Source organism: Podarcis filfolensis (genome assembly GCF_964270895.1).
Source record: "Podarcis filfolensis genome assembly, chromosome: 1".
In the NCBI taxonomy this organism is placed as follows: Eukaryota; Metazoa; Chordata; class Lepidosauria; order Squamata; family Lacertidae; genus Podarcis; species Podarcis filfolensis.
In genome coordinates, this window is record NC_139604.1 from 54,840,548 (window position 1) to 54,849,919 (window position 9,372).

Below are 9,372 nucleotides of genomic sequence, written 5' to 3' on the forward strand. Positions count from 1 at the left end.
ATTTTATGAGAACCTCGCTGCCTCCGCCTTTTTAAGGGGAAAAAAGGAGGTTTACGACCACGGCCAAAGGGCGGGGCTTTGGAGAAACCCCACCCCACTCTCCAGCTCACAGCCCCCCCACTGGCATGTGAAATATTTCTCCATTGTTAATTTTTATTTTTTTTCTGCAACCCATCCCGGACTCACAAGGAGCTTGGAGTCATGTGGTTTTTATGTACACACAATAAACAATTGCTTTTCATTCTTGTTGTTGGTTTCCTTTGTTTTGGGTTTGGCTGAGGATCAAAACTTTAAAGGAGTCCCTGCAGGCGCGGGATCCGCACCTCCTTTAACTTTTCTCCCACTTTTCCCACGTGTTGCAAGTGATGGGCTAATTAACAGCACTGCTCCGGTCACGAAGAGTCGGACCCGAGTAAACGACTAAACAAAAAACAACTCCAGAGTCGAGGCGAGCCTCTCGACCCCTGTGCCTGTAATGTACTCCGAAACTGAAGCCCCACCCCGAGGGAAGCTTTGCAAGGGAAGGGCTGAGCCACGCGGCTGCTGTGTTACACATAAAACGATCAGCAGTATCATCACGCCTTCTTACTAGGGAGATACTGCTAGATCAGATTACGGCAAGCAGATTTCGGAACTCCCTCCACCAAAAGGTGAAGTCCGGCCCCTCTCTTGTGGCACTTTTTCTTCCCTTTTTTTTTATTCCACCTCGTCTTGAGGCTGCAATCCTACACTTAACCCCCATGGAAGTGGGGGCTTTCTTCTGACTAGACATAGATAGGACTGAGCTGCGAGCGATGTATTTTTAAACTGACCCACTTAGAATCCTGGAACTATAGAGTTGTACGGAATTTCGTCTAGTTCAACCCCCTGCAATGCAGGGGTCACAGCTAAAGAAGTCCTGAAAGATGGCCATCCAACCTCTGTTTAATAAACATCAATGAAGGATAGTCTATCTCTTCCCAAGATAGTGTGTTCCCCTTACCACCAGAAATATCTTATTTAGGTGGAATCTCCTTCCTTTTAATCTGGATCCACTGACTCACATCCTACCCTCTGGAGCAGCAGAAACAAGCTGGCGGCATCTTCCATGTGACCACCAGTCAGATCTTTGAAGGTGGCTATCATATTGCCTCTCAGTCTTCATACCCAACTCCCTCAACCATTTCTCATGGAGCTTGGTTTACAGATCCTTGATCCTCTTGGTGGCCTCCTCTGCACACATTCCAGCTTGTTAACATCCTTCCTAAATTGTGGTTCCCAGAACTGGACACAGTACTCCTGGTCTTCTGGTGTGGTCTGACCAAGATAGATGATGATTATTATTATTATTATTATTATTATTATTATTATTATTATTTATACCCTGCCCATCTGGCTGGGTTTCCCCAGCCACTCTGGGCGGCTTCCAACCAAATATTAAAATACAGTAATACATCAAACATTAAAAGCTTCCCTAAACAGGGCTGCCTTCAGATGTCTTCTAAAAGTTTGGTAGTTATTTTTCTCTTTGACATCTGGTGGGAGGGCGTTCCACAGGGCGGGCACCACTACTGAGAAGGCCTTCTGCCTCGTTCCCTGTAATTTGGCTTCTTGCAGTGAGGGAACCGCCAGAAGGCCCTTGGCGCTGGACCTCAGTGTCCAGGTAGAACGATGGAGGTGGAGATGCTCCTTCAGATATACTGGACCGAGGCCATTTAGGGCTTTAAGGCACCAACACTTTGAATTGTGCTCGGAAACGTACTGGGAGCCAATGTAGGTCTTTCAAGACCGGTGTTATGTGGTCTTGGCCGCCGCTCCCAGTCACCAGTCTAGCTGCTGCATTCTGGATTAGTTATAGTTTCCGGGTCACCTTCAAAGGTAGCCCTACGTAGAGCGCATTGCAGTAGTCCAAGTGGGAGATAACCAGAACATGCACTACTCTGGCAAGGCAGTCTGTGGGCAGATAGGGTCTCAGCCTGCGTACCAGATGGAGCTGGTAAACAGCTGCCCTGGACACAGATTTGACCTGTGCCTCCATGGACAGCTGTGAGTCCAAAATGACTCCCAGGCTGCGCACCTGGTCCTTCAAGGGCACAGTTACCCCATTCAGGACCAGGGAGTCCTCCACACTCGCCCACCAGTGGTTAAGAGCGGTAGTCTCGTAATCTGGGGAACCGGGTTCGCATCTCCGCTCCTCCAACATGCAGCTGCTGGGTGACCCTGGGCCAGTCACACTTCTCTGAAGTCTCTCAGCCCCACTCACCTCACAGAGTGTTTGTTGTGGGGGAGGAAGGGAAAGGAGAATGTTAGCCACTTTGAGACTCCTGAAGGGGAGTGAAAGGCGGGATATCAAATCCAAACTCTTCTTCTTCTTCTCCTGTCTATTACTTCCTTTGAACTGGACACTATACTTCTGTTGATACAGCCTAGGGTTTTTTTGCTGCTGTATCACACCATTCACTCATGTTAAGCTTGTGGTCTTTCTTTATGTTTAGCTTGTTGTTTGTGGCCCAGGGATTTGTTAGGTACCGTACATAAATGACTGTGGCACAGAATGGTGGCACACATTTGTATGTTTATGCATGCACATTTGGGGTGATTTTCAGAGGTGATGGTGGAAGACCTCTGGCTCTTGGTCCCCAGGTTTACTGTGAGTTAGTGAGGTACCAACAAGATTTTATGGGCCTAGTACACTGTATAGTACTCTGCAAAATAAGATGGAAAGTTGCTGGGGTCTCCCCAGCACTGCACTTTGCAATGGGTCCAACTACCCTGAAAGCAATGTTTAAAAGTTTTTTTTTAAGAGGAGCAGAAGATCCAGGGCCCTGAGCCACTGCCACCCTACCTCCCTGTTTTGCTCCTCTAATGCTGCTGCTTTAATATTTTCCAGATTCCCACTCTGAAGGAGCCTGAGAGGGTGGTGACAATGAAAAGGGCCTTTGCAGTTGTGGCTCTCCACCTGTAAAATGCTCTCCCTAGCAAGGTCCACTTGGCACCTTCTCAGACATCATTTTGGCACCAACTAAAGACTTACCTGTGAATTGTAGTTTTTTTCTGGATTTATCAGTTTACGGATTTGTTAATGGCATAGTAATGTATTCATGTTTGTTCTTAACTGTGTCATAAGTCACCCAAATACGTTTATGTAACAAGCATGTTCACAAGTATAATAAAAAATATTATTTATGTCATTATTTTATGGTAGTTTTGTATTAAAACTAGAAGCCACTTTACAGACTCTGTGCAGAAATTTTCTAAAATAAATCAACAAATTCATGGCAAAGGTGCATTTGGGATACTGTTTACAATTGTGATTATCCCATCTGCAAAATCAGAGCCTGTAGCTGGAAAAAGAAAAGGCTAATACAGATGATAACGGGGCAAATGGTTGCTGTGGTGCCTTCCCTAGGTGGAAAGGGTAAATGGGTATTTTTGGTTTAGAAATAAGAAAAGGGACAGGACTGAGATCTATCTGAAACAATTAAGCTTGGCTTGTAGAAAGTGGGTAGAAATATTCAGTTTCCTTTTTTCTGGGGTAGCTCAGTTAGTAGGACATGAAATTCTTAATCTCTGGGTTGTGGATCAAGTCCTACATTGGGTAGAAGATTCCTGCATTGCAGGGGGTTGGACTAGATGACCCTCATGGTCCCTTCCAACTCTATAATTCTGTGATTTTTGTTTATTTATTTACGTATATTTATTTATAACATAACAAAGTACAGTCGTACCTCAGGTTACATACGCTTCAGGTTACAGACTCCGCTAACCCGGAAATAGTACCTTGGGTTAAGAACTTTGCTTCAAGATGAGAACAGAAATCGTGCAGTGGCGGCACAGCGGCAGCGGGAGGTCCCATTAGCTAAAGTGGTACCTCAGGTTAAGAACAGTTTCAGCTTAAGAACGGACCACCAGAACGAATTAAGTTCTTAACCTGAGGTACCACTGTATAATGACATAAAGTAAAAAGAGATCTAAATCCAAACATATAGGAACAAATTTCCATACCAAAGTCAAACATAATAAATTAATATCACAATATTCCTCTCTGGAACTTGGGGCCACTCAAAAGCACAACCACAGAGTCAGGAAAGCAAAAGAATAGTTCGTCCCAGAATGCATAATTAATTTTATGGCAGTTGCTGCCGCAGGATGGGGTGATAGCCAAAACCTTAGATGGCTTTAAAAGGGGATCCAGTAAATCTGTGGGTAGATTGGTTAATTAGTAGGCACAACAGTTAAATGGAACCTCTGTGCTCATATGCAGTATACTTTTGAAGGTTAAGTGGTATGGGACAGACAGCAGGGATTGGCTATTACTTTCAGGGCCTGCTTGTGGGCTTCTCAGAAGTATGTGGCTGGCCACTGCATCAAACAGCCATCTAGAACCTGCGTACCCTTGGCTCTGATACAGCAGAGCTCTTAGGAAATCAAACACACTACAGAGACATGTCTTTATTACTGGTTCATTGTATTTCATGGGTCAGCTCCAGTTCAATCAGAATGGTGGGGTGAGCATTTTCTTTTTAGTAGATCACATACATGCTGCCCAAACATCCCCAACTTACTGACGTGTTGACAGTGCCACAGGAAAGGGAAAAGGACCAAATCCTTTATTGTCAGTCTCAAAAGACAGAAAAGTATCCTTGGGCTCAGTCACAACCATGAACCCCAGGTGGCCAACATGATGTTCTCCAATCATTGGTGGTCTACAACTCTCCCCTTGGAGGTCATCCATCAGGGTGACCAAGGCAGATTCAGTCCCAAACCCTGGTCTGAACCCAGATTAGAATGGGTCTGTATCAGTGGTTCCCATTTGGTGGTTAGCAGACCATTGGGGGGGGGTCCACGTAACCCACTCAAGAGGTCCATGGCACCATTCTCATAATAAAAACTACCATAGAGATATCAACATTTTCAAAAGAAACGAGTCCAAAAGAAACAGGGAGTCTGCAGCACTTAGCTAATTGGGAACCACTGGTCTAAACAATCAGTTTCCTCCAGGAATGTCTGCAGCTGTGTCCCTTCTTAGGTACCTTGTCCCAAAGCAGGTAAATGTAACAGGGGAGTAATTACTGTTGCATGCTACCCTAATCTCTGAGCAGCGCAAGATTCCAGGGGTTCCAGGCACTTGTGCAGAGTTGGTGTTCCCTTTTGGAAGGAGGCACAGCAGAGACAGTGGTGTCCTTATGATATGTGGTTTATTTACACGTGCATACAACTTGAGTCTGCGATGGAGGAGCCCACAGCATTAACACCCCAAAGCATCCTCCTGCTTCTTCCATAGCCGCAGCCTTGGATTCCAGCAGACTTCAAGCCTGGAGCTCTCTCTCTCTCTCCTCCCTCTTCCTCTCTCTGCCTTTCCAGCCTCACGCTTTGGCATCCAGCATCTAGCTCATTTCACTCAGCTCTCAACTCTGGCTTTTTGTCTTTGTAACTAACCAGGGAGTCCACCCATTTGTCCTCTGGCACAGAGCCACTCCTTTGTTCTCTTAAGGACCTATACTTATCAGGCCATTGCCAGGCAGGCCTGGCTATTCCAGCAATTGAATCCTTGCTGGGTCCAGGAATTGGAAGAATCCTGCATTCAGCCTACTTCCTTTGGGGTCCCCCCTCCCCCCAGAAATGGTCACAGTGCCAGGGGTCAGCAAGGTTTACCCCGCCTGGGCTGGTTCACTTCAGCTGAGATCCCTCCATGGGCCGGATCGTGAGCACGCATGCCCACGATTTCCAGCACCATGGAAGCAAGTCCCTGTGCCGCACTATACCGGTTTAGCGCAGTGTGGGGGAACTTGCCGAGTGGGCGGCTCGGTTTGGGGGTGGCTCGTGGTCCAGTTAAACGACCCCCGTGGGCCGTTTGTGGCCCATAGGCCTTAGGTTGCCGACCCCTGGGTCACACTATCAGTTCCTTCAAGGCAGCCAGCACCTCGCCCAGAAACACATTAATCTTGGCCTGAACCCACCAGCTAGCTTTAATCAGCCAAGAGGGGCAAGGGCCAAGAGGACACAACTGGATGCATACTCGCAAGCACCTTCCCAACAACATCAGGCTGCAAAAACTGGAACCGATCACACAAAACACTACTTGATGGGGCACTGGAAACCTCACATAGGACTGCATCACATCTTCGAAGTTTCCCAATTGGCCAGACTAGGTAAATCTAAAATGAGCAAAGGATATCTATATGCAAATCTTCTGCTTATTCAACAGCAGATCTATTTGGGATTATATTTTTTTGAGCATGCTGACTTCCTTAAGTGACTCCTTCATGGCTGAAAGTTGCATTGCCACCGATATTTCACAATCCTTAGCAGCAACATTAACCATAAAACATGCTTTAAATCAGTTTGAATACAAAGGTAACAGGGAATTATCAGTGGAAAATTATATTTCCCACTCCAGGGTGTATGTGCTTACATCTCCTGCATAGGTTATTTTATTGGGTAAGCTTTAAAATTATTATTTTGGCCACTAGATGGGGACTTAAGACAGGTAATAGTCACACTCATCTAGAATACTAAGGTATTAGCAATTAGGAATCCTCAGCACTCTTGCTGGCTGGGTCTTTTAGTTATTTATTCATTCTCTCTCACTCCCACAGCATGGAAAGTTAATGAGGAACAGAAAGGACATATTTTTGAGCCATATATAGGTCTGAAAGACAGTCTTTCCCTTAAAATAGTTAGAGATTCTAAACCATTCACAGTCATTGCTGCAAATGTGGAAAGACGCTGAGGTATCAGGAAGAAAGGTAGACGATCTTCTGACACCCAAGTTTTTATCTTAAACAGAGTATTTGAATTCTCTCTTTTGGAAGCAGGCACAGCTGTATTCGAAATCAGCAGTCAATTCTCTCATGCTCAAAGTGCATGAAAGCTACCTCACCTCTAGATAACCATCAATCATCTCATCTGAATTCAGAACAAGATTAGGGTGGGACTAATCAATTTACATGCCCCTTCAGAAACAGGCCCACATTATTAAGGCTGAAATGGGTATCCCGTTTTTTAATGATAATACCTAGTAGACCCAGAAGTGAAGCATTATCTATCCTGTGCATCCTCTTTCCCCCAGGGTTTTGGGTTTATAAATGAGATATGACCTTACAATGCTTCTTGGGAATGAATAGACTGAGACTCTCACAAAAAAAACAGACAAATCCCCAGAAGAACAGCTGTGCGGTGGCCAAAGCAGCACCCAAAAAATTGTGTCATGAGCTTCTATACACAACAATCTACTTCATCCATAATGCATCCATCCATTCCCCACCCCCCCACCCCACTATCTTTTATTCTTACACAACTTAGCTAGGACAGTAATTCCATTGAAAACCAAAACTTATTTGCAAGTACAGGACTACAGGACTGCATTACTGCCTTGCAAATATTGCCATGGTATATTGTCCACTATAACCTCAGCTCAGGAATTTATGTCTACAACTGTCTCTAGCTAGATCATTCAACCTCCCTTCCCACATATATAGGTAAAGGGACCCCTGAACATTAGGTCCAGTCGTGACCGACTCTGGGGTTGCGGCGCTCATCTCGCTTTATTGGCCGAGGGAGCCGGCGTACAGCTTCCGGGCCATGTGGCCAGCATGATTAAGCATGATTTCTGGCGAAATCAGAGCAGTGCACAGAAACGCTGTTTACCTTCCTGCCGGAGCAGTACCTATTTATCTACTTGCACTTTGACATGCTTTTGAACTGCTAGGTTGGCAGGAGCAGGGACCGAGCAACAGGTGCTCACTCCATCGCGGGGATTCGAACCGCCGACCTTCTGACCGGCAAGTCCTAGGCTCTGTGGTTTAACTCACAGCGCTACACGTGTCCCTTCTCCCACATATATACCACCTCCCTAAAATCTCTCATTCCTATTTGCCTGGGAAGTATTAGAAATACCAGAGCCCTATCCTTTATTTCATCTGGTCAATGCCTAATTAGCCAACACTCACAAAGCAAGGTAAACTAGTTAACTACTTCCATGGAAGCTGCTGTCCAGCAAATACACAGAAAACAGGAAGACCATCGGATAAAAGGGCTGCTAGGACCACAGAATAGGAGGCTGGCCATTTGCTTGCCAACCTCAGCTGTTCAGTCAAAAGAGCAGCATGAGGCAAGATACTACAGTTGCAGGGTAGCCTACAGGTAGATGAAACCAGCCCCCCATTTATTCTTGGCAGCCTATGCACATTTCCAGTAAATGACTTGTATAAGCTTGGCCAAAGCAAACACAAGGACCTCAGGAATTTTACATTTTGTGTTGGTTCCAAGTGTGCAAATAGGAATTTGCTGCTGGCTTTAATTGCAAACTTACTTACAAACCCTTTGGAGCACTCCTGCGCTCAATTCCTAGCACAAGCAGGAGATAGATTCTTCCGTACCAGGTCTCAGTAAAACAATTCAGTGCTTATTCAATTATCCCAAAGCAGAAAATGCTGTCTGACTCACAGGTGATTGCAAGACAGCTCTCAAAAAGGTTCCCACAGCCATTTTAATGGATGGCAGAGGACCGGTAATCCACACTAATTGGATCATGGTTCAGTCCCCTAGCTCAAATTAACTGTCCTTTCAGGAAAAAGAACTTCAGGCTGCTTTAACAGTAATGGAGCTAGATAGAAAATCTACCTTGCTACGAATTGCCACCTAGCAGTTAAATTTGCAAAAGCTGATGGGGTAGAGAGAACTAGAGTAGTGAAGTGGGAAAGTAAAAGCTCGACTTTTTAGTGAGAAGGGGGCAAGAGCTATTCCATATCTACACAGTTTGGGAAGGATTGAAATCACATAGTGCTCCAAATGATCAAACCAGTGAAAATGATAGGTTGAAAGCTCAACTAGATATGACTGTGGCAGGTGTGTCATGCTTGATATGGCATTCTCCTTAATCATGTACAGGCCATGGGACTATTTGAAAAGCAAAAGAAGCATGTGCATGAGAGGAGCTGGAAATCCTCTTTCCCCACTAGACCGTGGCTTACCCTGTCTGTAGCCAATCTTTCTTCTCCACCACTACCCCTCCCAAAAAGTGCTTTCACGCAGCCAAGATCACTTCCAATGTCAGAGAAAAGCAGTCGCATAGAGAAGCCACAATAGGCTGAGTGATTGGTGTAGGAGCATTCTGCAGTCCTTACCCACGTATGCCTTTTGGGGTTAAAATCAGACACATTCCTTAGGCAAAACTGGGGGGGGGGGATTCTTTGGTTAAATACATTGAACTGCTACCATCACATCTAGTCTGACCCCTGGTAAGGCCTGTTTTTTTCACTGTGGGTTATGATGATTTTAAGTATACATAACTACAGAATGATGTCTGAATTGGTCAGAATCTCAGGATGAGCACATGAAGATAATATTTACTAAATGTTAAATGTTATAAGGAAAGTTGAAAAACACAGC